Consider the following 16169-nt stretch of genomic DNA (forward strand, 5'->3'; position numbering starts at 1 on the left):
GTCAATTGTTTACAGAATCCTTGGAGGGATCTATGCACATTAACATTCTTAATATCTATTAGCCAAAATTACTCTCTTTGACTCAGTTTTGCATCTGTGCTAACTTTAACATTTGTTAACTTTGGGAGTCACCAAGAAGGACGCAAGAGCTCCTCCTGTTCAGCACCTTCTTCCATCACTACTGCCACTAGAATGCCTCTCTCTCATCAGACTTCTCACACTGTAATGCAATTATCTGCTTATGTATTTCTCCACTATCAGAACATGATTGATTTATGGTGGCTGCTAAGCTGCTGCTGCTAAGTCACTTCAGTCATGGCCGACTCTGTGCAACTCCATAGACGGCAGCCCACCAGGCTCCCCTATCCCTGGGATTCTCCAGGCAAGAATACTGGAGTGGGTTGCCATTTCCTTCTCCAATGCATGAAAGTGAAAAGTGAAAGTGAAGTCGCTCAGTTGTGTCTGACTCTTTGCAACCCCATAGACTGCAGCCTACCAGGCTCCTCTGTCTATGGGATTTTCCAGGCAAGAGTACTGGAGTGGGGTGCCATTGCCTTTCCCTCCTAGCACCTACCAAAGGGTTCTCTTCCAATCCAAGTCAAAGCTCCCAGTTTTAGGGCATTTTTAGGCCGCTTGCATCTATTCATTCAATAAATATTTATTGAATACCTATTGTCTGCTTGGCCTTTGAGGTATATCAGTAAATAAAACAAAATACTTAATCTTAGGAAACTGCAATAGTAGATGGTAATGACAGACAATAAATGATACACACAGTAAATTACACAATATGTTACAAAAGGAATAACAACAGGTAAGGAAGGTTGCAGGTGGGATAAAGAGGAAGTTTACAGTATTCAATAGAGTGGTCCAAGTCAGCCTTATTGAGAAAGTGATGTCTGAGTAGACATAAGGAAGATGAGGGATTAGTCCCAGCATTCATCTTGGGTGTGAAGAGATGCAAAGGAGACACCAGGCAAAGAGCCACAGCCAGGATATGCCAGGACTGGAAAAGCAGCAAGAGGCCAATGTGGTAGGAGAAAGAGACCGGAAGAGCAGTAGGAGGTGAGGTCAAGGAGGTAACAGGTGGGGATGGGGAAGCAGCACTGGGCCATTACAAGCCCTTTGACATTTACTTTTAGCATGACTGGATTTTGAACAGATTAATGACTTGGTCTAACTTATGTTTTAAAAGATCACACTTGACATCAAAACATCAAATGGGCAAGGGTGGGGCGTAGTAAAAGGGTAGAGTTTTTGTATGCAAAGTTAAGTTTGTATCAGTATAAAATAGACTATTATGTATGTGTGTATATATACATAGTCAAACAAAAAACTATTGACTAACTACACTCTATCCTGCAAAACTCTCCTTCAGAAATAAAGAAGAGATAGACTTTTTCTGTCAAATTAAAGCTGAGGGAGTCACCACCACTAGACCTCCCTTACAAGAAATGCTGAAAGACATTCTTCAAACTGAATGGAAGAATGCTAATTACCAACAAGAAAACGTATGAATATATATGACACACTGGTAAAGATAAGCATATAGCCAAATTTCAAAAACTCTAATATGTTAGAATGTTAACCACTTAACTGTAGTACAGTTAAGAGTGAATCACTTTAAGTGTGATTTCAATAGGTGGCTTGCCTGTAATGGGGAATTGTTTTTATGACATTGGTTTCCTTCTACTTTATTTATTTAGCTGTGTGAGTCTTGGTTGCGGCACGTGGGATCTTGGTTGTGGCACTCAGAATCTTTTGTTATGGTGTGCAGGCTTCTCCAGTTAAGGCACGAGGGCTCCAGGGTGTGCAGGCCCAGTAGGCGCATGGGCTTAGCTGCCCTTCAGCATGTGGGGTCTTAGTTCCCTTACCAGGGATCCAACTCAGCCCTGCTGCATTGGAAGGCAGATTCTTAACCACTGGACCACCAGGGAAGTCCCTGTAATGGGGGATTTTTGAACAGAGACACTTCCCGGTATAATCCAGTTTATCTCAGTTGACACCCCTGCAACCACCTGCTTCCAAGCCTCATCCCCCTGACAAAGAAAACCTTAACCTGCCCTTCAACTTAACTAACTTTAGATTGGTTACTTTCCGACTATAGGCCCACTACTTATCTCCCTTTTCCTAGAGCATTAACTTTAGAAAATTTGTATTATAAATTCTTTCTCTGCCCCTTTGAGACGTAACACTTCTACAACCTGGGCTTCTTAGGTGGCTCAGTGGTAAAGAACCTGCCTGCCAATTGCAGAAGACAAGGGTCAGGAAGATCCCCTGGAGAAGGAAAGGGAAACCCACTCCAGTATTCTCACCTGGGAAATCCCACGGTCGGAGGAGCCTGGCAGGCTACAGTTGATGGGATCACAAAGGAGTCAGACACAACTTTGCAACTACACAACAACTTTTACAACCTAAGAATCATTCTCTAGGAGGCAGGGGAGGGAAGGGCAGCCCTTGGAAATATAATCATCAAAAAATATTGGGTCCATATTTCTGTAATCTGTGGGCAGTAGGAGGCTAACGTCAACAAGCAAACACATGTGGCCTAATCACATCAACCAACCTCCTCCTAATACTTTCAGTACTTTCCCATGAGTGCACCTCAATATTAAAACCCTCCAGGGACTTCTCTAGTGGTCCAGTGGTTAAGACTCTACTCTTCAATGCAGCAGGTGCAGATCTGAGCCCTAATCAGGGAACTAAGATCCCACATGCTGCGTGGCCAAAAAAAAGTAAATTAAAAACAAACAAACAAACAAAACCCTCCAGCCTTTTTTTTTCCCATGGAGTTCACTCTCTCCCTTGTATCTCTATTGCAATTAAAGCCCTGGTCTCAAATTAAATCTTTCTTGCCTGTTTAACTCCACCCAGTACAATATTTCGTTGTCATCTTTTTCTCTTAGGTCGACTTTCTCCTCTTTAAGCTCTCGGCATCACCCAGCCTGTTCTCAGCAGGCCAAGGGAAGTCTCAGTCAGAGCAATGTTTCCCAGCTGCTCCTTTGCAACTTAACTAACAGCAACAGCCTAGGAGAGGCGCTTGAGTTCCTTTTGTTATAAGCAAACTGGAGAACAGATGCCAAATTGGATTATGCTGCAAGAGGATGCACTCTTCCTTTATTTCTTTTTATCTAAACTGTCCCAGTTACCCAAAGCTCAATTTTGTGTATGTGTAGAAATAAAATTCCTTTTCTATGTTCCTATATCCTAGCCAAAACAAGCCATTTTCTGCCAGACAAAATCTGGCAAAGGGACAGCATGAAAATGAGGAAAGAGCACCAGATTCTGGCCACTAACCAATTGGTATAATCTTAGGGAAACCTTCACCCTTCTCCAAAAATTCTTTTCTCTACTGAGTAGTAAAGAAACACAACAAGACCAAGGATTACCTTTCATCTCGTATTCCCACTAATTACCAGCTCAAATAACCTGACTCCCACCGTGAGAGGGACCAAAGCCAACTCTTTCTGAGGAGGATATTTATATAGTTACAGGTTCCATGTTGCTCTATTTATTATCTTGCATGCATTTAAACACTGCAGTGGTGTAGCTGAGAACACATTTTTTACTATCATTTTTAAGCACAAGAAAAATAGTAATTTCATTACTAGTAGAAATTTTGTAATTCCATTGGAATAGATGTTATTGCTACACTAATCTAAAACATGAAACTATTTTTAAATATTAAGAGTATAGTAACGGAAGGGGAGTGATTAAGAAAAACAAGAGATCCAAAATGAATAACCTATATATAGAGATATCTTACTCAACCCACGAGCCTAGGGTTTTATTAAGTTATGTAACAAGTGGGGAAAAATATTCATTCTTTCTCCTTCCCCCCAAACTCTGACAATTGCCCCGCCTTTCTCCCTATCTCCCCACCTACCTCTCATTTCTGTGCTTCACTACACTGATAGCAAGAATGGTGAGAAATCAGCAAGAAAGTCTAGATTCCCACAAGAGAGGGAAAAAAATCATTGTGAGAGGAAAAGAGAGGAGACAGAGAAGTGAGTTTGGAATTGGAAGAATATTTAAAGTTGTGAGTTGAAAGAAAATGAGAGCTTCTGAAAGTGGCTTTTGTCCATGAGGAATATTTTAAGAGAGGCAATGATAGGGACACATATTTTAAGTTCTGCTATATATGAGGAATGTTCTTTCCCACCTTGTTAGACTGAGCAAATTTTTTTAAATTATGCCTTTGTTGTCAATATGGGTTTTCTTAAAAATCACTACCATGCACGGCTGGTGTACTACACCAGAAAGAAGCACAAGAGTGCCTTGCTTTATTCCAGTTATGGTTATAGACTTAAAAAAAAATCCTGAGTTCCACCATCCTGCACTTTGTAATTTACATTAAGTACCTGGCATTAACTGCCTGCTAGCTCCAGGCTATAATCTTGAGTGGTCGATTGCCCTAAGGGGAACACCACTCCACAGTGGCAGCTAGTGTTGGAAAGACTGTGGCAGGAAGCCACACTTCAGAGCTGGCTCCTATGACTGTCTCGGCCATCTTTATCAATGCCAGGTAGTGATAACAAACTACGGTTTTCCACTAAAATGAACAGTCTTCAGGACAAGGGGTTTGGCTAAAAGTCTTATAGTCTTTTACTGCTCTAGTGTGAGCAATGTAAACAAATTTAGCAAGTGCAGGCATCTGTATCCTCTGAAATGTACCCCAAGCTTGATTCCAGAGAGAACTGTGACTGATTCAAGGGATTCTTGCCACTGGGATTTAACTGTAAAGTTAGCTGAGTCTAGCCACAGTTTCTTCTCACAGAGGTATAGTAACAAAGATTTTCTCCTTGGTCAAACTCTAATCTGTATCCTCTGAGCTCTGCTTCAGCTAACCTCTGTCCTTGGGCATGTCCTCAAGAGTAGAGTCCCACTGTCAGTTTAGCCAGAACCCCCATCTTCCACATCTCCTTGCTCATTAGGGTCTCCATTCTCCACCATTCTCCAGGTGATCTCTGATCATCCTACCTTGCCTTCAGTGACAGTCTAATGAGAGCAGTTTAGCCAGAGTCCCTCCCCTCCCCTTGATGTTTCCTCACTAATTTCCTGCCCACCAATCACCGCCCCCCCACACACAGTTCCACTTTTTAAAAAATTTCCACTTTTTCTTATTGTATCAGGATTTGAGTGCAATCTCTCTCCCTTACATCAAAGCCCCATTGCATTAGTCCCTATACCTATCTCGAAGGTCCTGGAAAAAAAATTTGCCTTACTGTTGTAACAACTGTCACAGATAATTTTTTCTTTAACAATAGTCAAAAGACCTCAAAGATCAGATCTGATCATTTGGGGGTCTCCTTGCTACTAAATGTGAGTATGTGTGTCAGGTATGGCTTGAAATTTGCTTCCATCCTAACCTAGTAGAAAGTTATGAGCAGGAACACATAACCCTTAGCAGCTTCTAATCATTGAAAACTACTTATACATTTGCCAAAAAGAACCTAGTGGTTGCACCAGATCGATTTGGGTCATTTCACAACACCTATCTCAGTGATGATGCACACTGAAGGTCAGAATCGTGAAGATCTCCCCAGCTACAACCTTCCACCATTTCATCATTTCCCTAAACGTGCACTGCATCTGCTGCCCATGCCTGGAAGCAGTTACATAACCATGAAAGCACTCCTTGTCTTTCAATCTTCATTTTCATGTTGACTTTTTTTACCCCAAAGTAGATAAAGACACTAACTAGGTTTTTCCAAAGCCAGCAATCCCTATTTTCAAAGGTGCTATTAAGTAGTGATTGAATAATTGATGTTAGCAATCACTGGAACTCAACAATAAAGCCCCCAAGAGAGGGAAGTGGATTTGTTCTCCCGCCTACCTGTCCGAGGAGACCTCCCCACTGAGTCACGCCTCCTATGGGGAGGTGATATTTGAAGAATGAAGCTGTTCCACTGCTTTACTCTTTACTTGTCTGGACTGAAAGCTTCTTACTGATATCTCCTGCTGCTCTTTTAACGGAGGGTCCTTTCTCCTATAGCAGGAGTCCTGCCATCACGGAAGAAAACCAGCTGGAGACCAGGAAATGGGATTTTAAACTCTCTGGGTACCTGGCACTGACAGGTAGAGGTGACTACATGAACTCCTAGATGAGTTTCCATGGAAACATGAAGCACTTTGGACATGCAATGTTAGCATTAACCAGCACTGTTCCATGAACAAGCTCTCCTTCTTTTAAGGGTGCATGCTAAGTTGCTTCAGTTGTATCAGACTCTTTGCGACCCTATGGACTATACCCTGCCAGGCTCTTCTGGTCCATGGTATTCTCCAGGCAAGAATACTGGAATGGGTTGCCATGCCCTACTCCATCTTCCCAACCCAGAGATTGAACCCACGTCTTTTGTGTCTCTTGCATTGGCAGACCAGTTCCTTACCACTAGACCCACCTGGGAAGCCCTCTTTCTTTCAAGGATGAGTCCTTAAAATTCAGCTCAAATCAATATTTTATTGAACACCTCCTATGGGCCAAGCACAGTCTGCCATGAGTACAAAGGTAAATCAAATAGAGTTCTTTGCCCTCATGAAACTCTAGTCTAGCAGACAAATGTGTTCTGAAAAGAATGACCCAAGATATGATAAGAACATAAACCAATTCGATTAAACCATTTCTAGAAGTGTGAAATATGAAACCTAAAAGACAGCTGTGTATGTGTGTATATATATATATATATATATATATATATGTTGGGACTTCCCAGGTGGCTCAGCAGTAAAGAATCTGCTTGCCAGTGCAAGAGATGCATGTTTGATCCTGGAGTCAGGAAGATCTCCCAGAGAAGGAAATGGCGAATCATTCCAGTATTCTTGCCTGGGAAATCCCATGGACAGAAGAGCCTGGTGGGCTACAGTCCATGGGGTCACAAAGAGTCAGACATGACTTAGCAGCTAAACAACAACATATGTTGACAATATATATTAAATTTTTTTTTTCACTTCTAGGGGTGAGTGGTCAGAAATATTTAAAGTTTCCACTCCAGAGCAAATGATCCTCCAAACCTACTTCATATTAATTTCACCAAGGTGCTTATTAAAAGGACAGATTTCCAGTCCTAAGCCTGAACAATTATGTTTGGTAGGTTTGGGGTAAGGTCCAGTAAACTGTTTAATAAACACTCTAAGAAATTTTAATGGAGTCTTGCTCTGCAGACCAGTTCCCCAAAAAACTAATTTTCTTCCTCTGCCCTAAGTCCCAAAGGAGATCTTTAGGTCTAGCCTATTCCAACTTCAAGTGGGGAGTAGATTTCCTTCATTTTTTTGGCATTTGATTATTTGCTTATTGGTTATTCAAGGTGGCCTCAGCGACCTCTCCAACTTCTGGGTTTCCCCAATTACTGAAGAGTTCAGCTTTGTGACTCTGCAGACCTACTTCAAGCAGTTAACCCCACCCATTTCCCCTTACTCCTGACCCCAGGAGTTCATTGAGTCTGTCTCTTTCTCAACAGTTTTTCTTGGTCCTTTCCAGGAGGATGACCAACTATCTTGGTTGGCCCAAGACAGAAAGGTTTACTGGAACTCAGGATTTTCAGTGATATAGCCAGGAAAAGTCCAGGTAGACCAGGATAAGCTAGTCATTGTAAATAGCAGTGCATTTTGGCAAATTAGTGGGGGAAAAGTTAATGCTTCCTGGTAGGGCTGATTTCTTCACCCCAACCATTTCTAAGCCTTCTTTGTTTTCATCTAACTTCCACCTAGATCCACGGAAATAGAACTAGAATTTTAAACTTTCTTGTCAATTTTAGTTGCTGGTTGCCCGCAGACACTTGGAAATGCCAAGTTTTACCTGCCCCTCTTGGACGAAGGCATGGCAACCCACTCCAGTGTTCTTGCCTAGAGAATCCCAGGGACTGGGGAGCCTAGTGGGCTGCCATCTATGGCATAGCACAGAGTTGGACACGACTGAAGCGACTTAGCAGCAGCAGCAGCATGTGTTTAGAGGGGAAAGAAACTAACACACCAGTGTCCATGTTCGTAAGTGTTGTCAGTCAACCCAATCAGCTCCCTCTCTCTCTGGCTCTAGACATTGCTTTGTATGTTTTAAACATGCATGTAAATGTTATATTAGTAAGATTTTATTCTTTTCACTCAGCTTGGGTTTTCCAAAATCATCCTTCTTCTTTTATTTTTTTCCTGGCCACATCATGTGGCATGAGGGATCTCAGTTCCCTGATTAAGGAACCTATGCCCTCTGCATTGGGACTGCAGAGTCTTAACCACTGGACCACCAGGAAAGTCCCCTCTCTGCTTCCAGGTAATTAGAATTACATGTCTTCAGGCCCGTGGCTTGCAGGGTTGTATTGGATCCAAATGATAGGCCTCCGGCAGTGACCTGCTCTGTTCCTTGCTGCTGCTGCTGCTGCTAAGTCGCGTCAGTCGTGTCCGACTCTGTGCGACCCATAGACGGCAGCCCACCAGGCTCCCCCGTCCCTGGGATTCTCCAGGCAAGAGTACTGGAGTGGGTTGCCATTTCCTTCTCCAGGGCATGAAAGTGAAAAGTGAAAGTGGAGTCGCTCAGTCGTGTCCGACTCAGTGACCCCATGGACTGCAGCCCGCCAGGCTCCTCCGTTCATGGGATTTTCCAGGCAAGAGTACTGGAGTGGGGCGCCATTGCCTTCTCCACTGTTCCTTGCAATCTGTGTTAAAGCCAAAAATTAGAAAGAGGGTTATGTGAAATCATTGTCAATCCCTGACACCCCAGGCTTGCTAGATTACCAGAGGAAAAGTTAGTTTCTGCTGAGGGAGGAAGAAATGAGCCAATATTCACTGAGAACCATCTACATGTTAGGTAGGGCCTACCATAGCTCTTTAAAAAACCCATCTCCCTTCATCCTAAAATCAACCCTACGAAGAAGGCTTTTACTATTCCCCTTGACTAATGCGAAACTCAATACACAGACAGTGTTGGGAGCACATTCAAGGTTACACAGCAAGAAGGTACAGAGTACAGATTCAAGCAGCGCAAATGGGCTGAGCAACAGCTTCCCCTTCACCTGGCACACTCCGCTTCTCCCCACAGGGTTCCTGCTCCTTTCCCACGTTCAGTTTAATAAACACGGACCAGGCAAGGAGGATGCTTTTCAAAACCCAGCTCCCTGCAGTGGAAGCTCCCAGCATCCCTCAGCAGCACCTGGATTCTTAGAGAGCAGGGCAGCGTGAAGGCGTGCTCTCAACTCTGTCTCCCAGGAAGCAGCGGGTTTTGACCCTGAGGTTTCCTGACTCTGCAGGGAGTCCACACTGCCTTTCTCGAGGAGGGATCTACCTCTTGCCCACCCTCAGCCCCGCCTCCTAAGCCCCTACTGATCTCCTAATTTTTTCAGCAGCTGGATATTTCCAGAGGATCCTCTGCATCTGAGATGATCCACTCTGAGAGTCCCCATCCATTATGCCTCTTCTTTTTAATGTCTTAAGAAAAAATGGCACTGCTATCTAGTTTAGACTGACTGATTGTGGAGAAGCTAGTTGTTGTATCTACAGTTCATGAGCCAGATATTGTTCATCAGGCACTAGAGTTTAGTCTGGACTTAATCAATGCAACCCCACAAAACACCAAATCCACAAGCTGTCCCTGGCTTTTCCGTAAGGTAGAGCTTTTGTCCACCAACCCTGAAATTTCCCCAAGGAAATTTGTTCTTCCAGCCAGAGGCCAAACCCAGACACCAACATAGGAGCCTGGAAAAAGTCCCCACTTCCACTTCGTATGTTTCATATACCTCTTCCCAAAAATCTGAGGCATCATTCAAATAGTATTTTCAGGAAGAGCTCTGAGTATCTGGCTATTTTCCCCAGGAAAATAGAAATATTTAATTTTTAATTATAACCAGCTGCTGCTGCTAAGTCACTTCAGTCGTGTCCAACTCTGTGCGACCCCATAGACGGCAGCCCACCAGGCTCCTCCGTCCCTGGGATTCTCCAGGCAAGAACGCTGGAGTGGGTTGCCATTTCCTTCTCCAATGCGTGAAAGTGAAAAGTGAAAGTGAAGTCGCTCAGTCGTGTCTGACTCCTAGCGACCCCATGGACTGCAGCCTACCAGGCTCCTCCGTCTACGGGATTTTCCAGGGAAGAGTACTGGAGTGGGTTGCCATTGCCTTCCCCGAATTATAACCAGAGTTACAATGAAATCAAAATGTATGTATAAGATCTTTATTTCAACAGTCTGTTTGCTGTCCTGGTTAGATCCTGGGCTTTATAATTAGATGGATAGCAGGGACTTTCATATTCTTATATTGTGAGGGCCATGGAGAAGAAAGGCAGGACAAATCCCTACTGGCAAAAATAAAGAAGAAGCAAAAAAAAAGCGAGAAGAAACAAATATTTTGGATCTCTTTGTGGACAGTTTACTTTCTGTGATGACACGATAAGCTTGGAGCCTAGATGTTAAACCTAATTTCTTAATTCACATCATTCAAATTTCTAGAAAACAACCTGACCTTCTCTCCTGCAACTTGGGAAAAACAATGGCATCAAATTACATGTTCACTGTAAATTATCTGCTGTTCTTTTTAACTCAGGTATATCTTTTTTCAAGCTGATTGGGTTAGCAGAGATACGCCCAAAGCATACCTGACCTACAGATTCCTTCCTCAGATATATCATCTGCCTCATGGACAGCAATGTTTTATTTCAGACAGCATCCAACTCAACAAAGACAGCAAAGACCTGCTTCCTTAAACCTGCCTCCAAATCACCTACCACAAGCCCAAATCCTCCAAGTGCATTCTAAGACCTCCCTTCTCCCTGCCCTGCCACGTTTCTCCGTGACATTTGTTCTCCCTCTTTGCAGCCCGGTAAGCCCTATTCTGGGCTTACTGAGCCTGGCAGTAGTGTGTACCTGGTGACTTTCCACTGAGGCACTGAGTGGGCACAGGGGTTCTAGGAACAGTGCTGTTGCTCAATAACTGAATCCTTGAATAAATCACTCCCTTTCTCTGGGTCTCACTTCTCACATGAAAAATAGAAGAGCAGATGTGACTTAGCCATAAATAATCTACATGCAAGCATAAAATTCATTTTATTTTTATAAATACTCAAATTTTTCTTTCGTGAGAACTTATTTGGGCTTCCCTGGTGGCTCAGGTGGTAATGAGTCTGCTTGCTGTGCAGGAGATCTGGGTTCAATCCCTGGGTCAGGAAGATCCCCTGGAGAAGGGAGTGGCTACCCACTCCAGTATTCTTGCCTGGAGAATTCCATGGACAGAGGATGTGGTGGGACATCATCCATGGGGTTGCAAAGAGTCAGACACGACTGAGTGAGTAAAACTTTCACTTTTCATTTGCTATCAGAAATGAGGAAACTAAATTTAATCCAATCTGGAAGACTTGATTCAATCTATTCATTTTCTATCATTTCAGGTTTCAAATGTCGCTTTCTTAAGTAACATCATTATCATCAGCCACCACGGAATCCTAAGTCCTCTGCCCTAAGTTGTCTCGGACCTGAGTCCCACCAGTCTGTCAGCATGCAGGGAACTCGCCCATGACTCCCATCACATAAGTCCGAGTCTTGTGGAGGACAGTCCAAACATCTGGGTGCACAAGAAGCTGATTACTCATCAGACTCTTGGTTTTTGCTCTGCTTGTTTTCTCCTACCCAGGGAAGTTTCACAGGTGATCCTACGGAGACAGTCCTGTTTCCTCTCTGTCAAACCCCGTGAGGGACCACCAACAGCACAGGTGTCCAGCAGCAGAAAAGTGACCAAACAGTCCCTGCTCTGCACTCACTTCCCCACGCACTCGGGGCCCACAGGAGAACCTGAGTGTGTCTGCCATGTTGTGCAGCGGGACACAGCTGTCGCCTTCCCTCTCACTCAGCTGTGTCTCTGCACAGGCCTCCCTGTCCGGCACTCACAGGCACCAGATCAGAAGGAAGCACTAGCCGGTAACTCCAAGTCAACTCTCAACCTCTGGGGGATTCTCTTGGGCTCCCTTCCAGGCCCAGAAGCAGCCTCCTCTCAAAAAAGACGAAAAGACTGGGAACTTTGGGTTAAGACATGACCTCTGCTTACTTTAGGAAGGCCCTCGCTTCCTTCCAGTGTCTTCATTTCTTCTTCTCTGCCAAGACAAAAAGACAGGCCAGCTTAGGTCACCTCAACTTTGCTCTCTGCTCCCCACTTGGGATGACCCCGAAGAAGTTGGGTTAGAACCCAAGGGCCTCACAGACCCAGTTTGAAAAACTACAGTTTTTCCTTCTTCTGCCAAAGAAATTCTTTTTTTTAAATTTTTGTTGGAGTATAGTTGATTTACAATGTTGTGTTAGTTCTGGGTGTACGGCAAAGTAAATCAGTTATATACTATTTATATCCACTCTTTTAGATGCTTTAGAATTCTTATATCATAACATAAAATGGGGGACTTGCCTGGCAGTCCAGTGGTTAAGAATCCACACTTCCAATGCAGGGGGGCTGTGGGTTCAGTCTGTGGCCAGGAAACTAAGATCCCACATGCCATGGGGCAGCCCCAAAAAAAATTGTAAAAAAAAATAATAACGTAAAATGAGGTCTGAGACTCCTGAAATGATACCACTTAGTGCTTAACTTTTCTTCTCATAACAGAGACAGGAACTATCTTCACTGTGCTGGATGCAGACTGCCTTTCTGTGGGAGCATCACTGGGAACCTGGGGCTCAGGTGAAGGTCTGAGAGGGCAGTGTGTGTGTATGTGTGTGTGTGTGTATGTGTGTGTGTGTGTGTGTATGCCTGAGATGAGTCACACAGTGACTGGAGGGGCTTCCCCAGCACCATCTTAAGAGAAGCTCAAGTTGTTAAGGGATTTGTGCATGCCTCTCTGTTCCCAAGAAAGAGGCAGGAATAACAGTAACATTGGAAAGAAAGGAGCTGGAGGCGCTGCTCTCCCTCCACCTGCAGAATGGAAAGCGAGCAGTGTTCACGGGGTGAAATCTGCTAACACAGGTGTGGTATAAAGTGAGAGACTGTGACTGACAGGAGAGAAGCGGGTCTTCAATGGCCAAGAAGGAGCAATCCAGGAACTGGGTAGTCGCACAAGCAAGTTTGACCAAAACACAAAGTGAAATCTGGTTGTGAAGTGGGTTATGTGTAAATATTTTCTCTATGAATTGACCTAAGGGAAAAAAACATTTAATACATTTCACTGATGTATGTTACACTTTAGCTTCAATATTGTTGAGGGCAGGACATTTTTAATAGGGAAAACCTGGGAAACTCAGATGACCAACAAAGTAGGGTAGGCTAAATGAATCATAGCACATCCATCTGATAGAACACTACACAGTCTTTAAGGATATCAAGGGAAAAAAACTAATAAAATCAGAAGATGTTCACTAACTATTGTTAAATGAAAAAGCAAGCCACAAAACAGTATGTATATTTGCTTCTATTTTTGTTGAAGAAAAAAAATACCTAGGGGAAAAAAAATGCAAAAGAATATACCTTAGAGATGTTCACCCCCCACCTCCCCTCTCACTCCAGAGAGACATAATTACATATGATTTACACTTACTTTTTGAAAAAGCATATGTTTAAATTTTTTCAACAGATACTATTTTGTAGTCCATGAAAGAAAAAAAAAAATGTTTTTTAAAAACCAAAAGTGAATGGAAGAGAATACCTGGCTGTTGAAAGCTGTGTCAAAATGAGAACATTTGTTCAAACGCGCACCGGGGAATTTTCAGTAGCAGGAAGACAGGACAAAGCAGTGGGTTCAAACCACTTACCTTAGAGTGGTCAAAAAGCACCTTTGCTGAGTTATGCAAAATATGAAAGGGAGGGAGAGAAAGACTTGGTAGAAGAAGACAGCAGTGAGGGAGATGTGAGATGACCAGAACTCAGGCGAGGGATCCGGCCTGGCAGAAGAAGGAGGAAGGAGAGAAAGCCAGGAATCCTGCAGAGCAGGAAACGGTGAAATTTGCTAATAGCCTCAGCATGTAAATGGGTGAAAATGAGGATTATGTCCAAAATGACCTCTTCTACCCCCGACCTGGGACACAGCATGCTGTGGGAGGAGGCTGGGTCTCTGGAATGCTTCTTTGAAAGGGGGGGAGAAAAAAAAACGTTATAACTTCATCGTCCTACACTTTAGCAGAGGCAGGGCTTCTAAGAAGTATCTTTCTTAGAAAAGATAGGCAAATTCAGAGATAAAAACAAGTAGAGGAATCATCTGTGTATTAGTTTTAGGGAAAAAAAATGGAAAGGAAATAAGGTTGTGATGAAAGCAGGTGGAAAAGAACAAGAGCTGTGAGTCAGACCAATGCTCACTGAAATACTTTTTTAAATTGGAAGCAGTGCATGCCCATCACATAGTAAATCTTAATAAAAGCACATACAGTTACCTGTCATAAGTGTCAGCTCTTCTACTAAACTCAAGAGTGCCTTCTAAAATTTTCTCTTCGTATTCTTGCTCCAAAGTGCCTAATACATTGCCTTGCCTGTAGTAAGTGTTCAACAAACATCTGTGGAAAGAATAAATGAAGGCAGTTACTAATTCTACTTTGTCTTTCCTAAGTGTCAGAGGAAAGGACGATATCTGATTAATCACAATCTGGATGGTTACTTCCTGCAAAACGAATTCACTTGGACACACAGATTGTCACAGGCAGAAGGAATTTTAGAAATCACCAAGGCCAGCGCTTTTCTACCACTTTCAGGCAGGTAGTGACCCACACTCAGTTTCAATCAGAGCAAGTCAGCTTTTATCTGTTTTATATAGTGGGCTTCTGAATAAAATTTCACTTGTGCAGAGTTTCTGAAGATAAGCAAAATCTGAAAATCATGGCATCTGAAACCCTCTCATTTCTTAAGGTAAGCAATCAGTGGAGGGCAGAAGCAGAGCTGTGGCTAGAAACCAGTTCTTCTGACACTTCCCAGAGTTCTTTCTAGCACATTGCATGACCCCCTAATTTGGGGTATGCTTTTTTAAGCCATTTCCATGCCAAATGAAACACCTGATGCCCATTATATTTGAATATCAGATAAACAACACACAAAAAATTTTAGTATGTCTCAAATACAGCTGCACTTGTCCAGCTCTCCAAACAGCAGGATCCATAAATGCTCCATCTTAGAAGCTGCTACAGCACCAAGGCTTTCAGTGTATTGCTATCAAGAGATTACTCTTTTTTAAAATTTTTATTTTATTGAAATGTAGTTGATTTACAATGCTGTGTTAATATCTGCTGTGCAGCATAGAGACTCAGCTATAGACATTTTATTTTTCATATTCTTTTCCATTATGATTTATCAGGATATTGACTATTGTTCTCTGCGCTTTACAGTTGTTCTTGTTCGGTTACTAAGTCATATTCAACTCTTTGTGATCCCATAGAGTACAGCACTCCAGGCTCCTCTGCCCTCCACTGTCTCCTGGGGTTTGCTCAAATTCATGTTCATTGAGTCAATGATGCCATCTAACCATCTCATCCTCTGCCACCCCCTTCTTGTTTTGCCCTCACTCTTCCAGCTTCAAGGTCTTTGCCAGTCAGTCAGCTCTTTGCATCAGGTGGCAAAAGTGCTGGAGCTTTTGCTTCAGCAATAGTCCTTCCAATGAATATTCAGGGTTGATTTCCTTTAGGATTGGCTGGTTTGATCTTGCAGTCCAAGGGACTCTCAAGAGTCTTTTCTAGCACCACAATTCAAAAGCATCAATTCTGTAGTGCTCAGCCTTCTATATGGACTAATGCTCACATTTGAACATGACTACTGGAAAAACCATAGTTTTAACTACATAGACTTTTATGGGCAAAGTGATGTCTCTTCTTGTTAATACTCTAACTAGGTTTGTCATAGCTTTCCTTCCAAGAAGCAAACGTATTTTAATTTTATGGCTGCAAACATCAGCCTCAGTGATTTTAGAGCCCAAGGAAAGAAAATCTGTCATATGCTTCTACTTTTTCCCTTTCTATTTTTCATGAAGTAATGGGACTAGATGCCATGATCTTAATGATCATGATCTTAATGTTGAGTTTCAAGCCAGTGTTTTCACTCTCCTCTTTCATCCTTATCAAGAGGCTCTTTAGTTCCTCTTCACTTCCTATCATTAGAGTGGTATACAGTGCTGTACAGTAGGACCTTGTTTATCCAGATAATAGTTTGCATCTGCTAATCCCAAACTGCTAATCAATCCCTCTTCCACCCTCTCCCCCTTGGCAACCACGAGTCTGATCTGTCTGTGAATGTTTCTGTTTGGCA

The 16169-nt window shown here is 43.0% G+C and overlaps 1 long non-coding RNA gene across 1 annotated transcript in view; it reads right to left on the minus strand.

The window, feature by feature from the left end:
* The window catches only part of LOC145531872 (uncharacterized), a 39593-nt gene extending 25156 nt beyond the window's left edge, over window positions 1-14437 (minus strand). The window contains exons 1-2 of the long non-coding RNA XR_014072833.1: window positions 14315-14437; window positions 12015-12060 (exon numbers count right to left, since the gene is read on the minus strand). This is a non-coding gene — a long non-coding RNA (uncharacterized LOC145531872). The remainder of the gene's footprint in view (window positions 1-12014; window positions 12061-14314) is intronic.
* Between the last annotated feature and the right edge of the window lie 1732 nt (window positions 14438-16169).

Source organism: Giraffa tippelskirchi, chromosome 2 (genome assembly GCF_054371585.1).
Source record: "Giraffa tippelskirchi isolate mGirTip1 chromosome 2, T2T-mGirTip1v1.2.pri, whole genome shotgun sequence".
NCBI classification, from domain to species: Eukaryota; Metazoa; Chordata; class Mammalia; order Artiodactyla; family Giraffidae; genus Giraffa; species Giraffa tippelskirchi.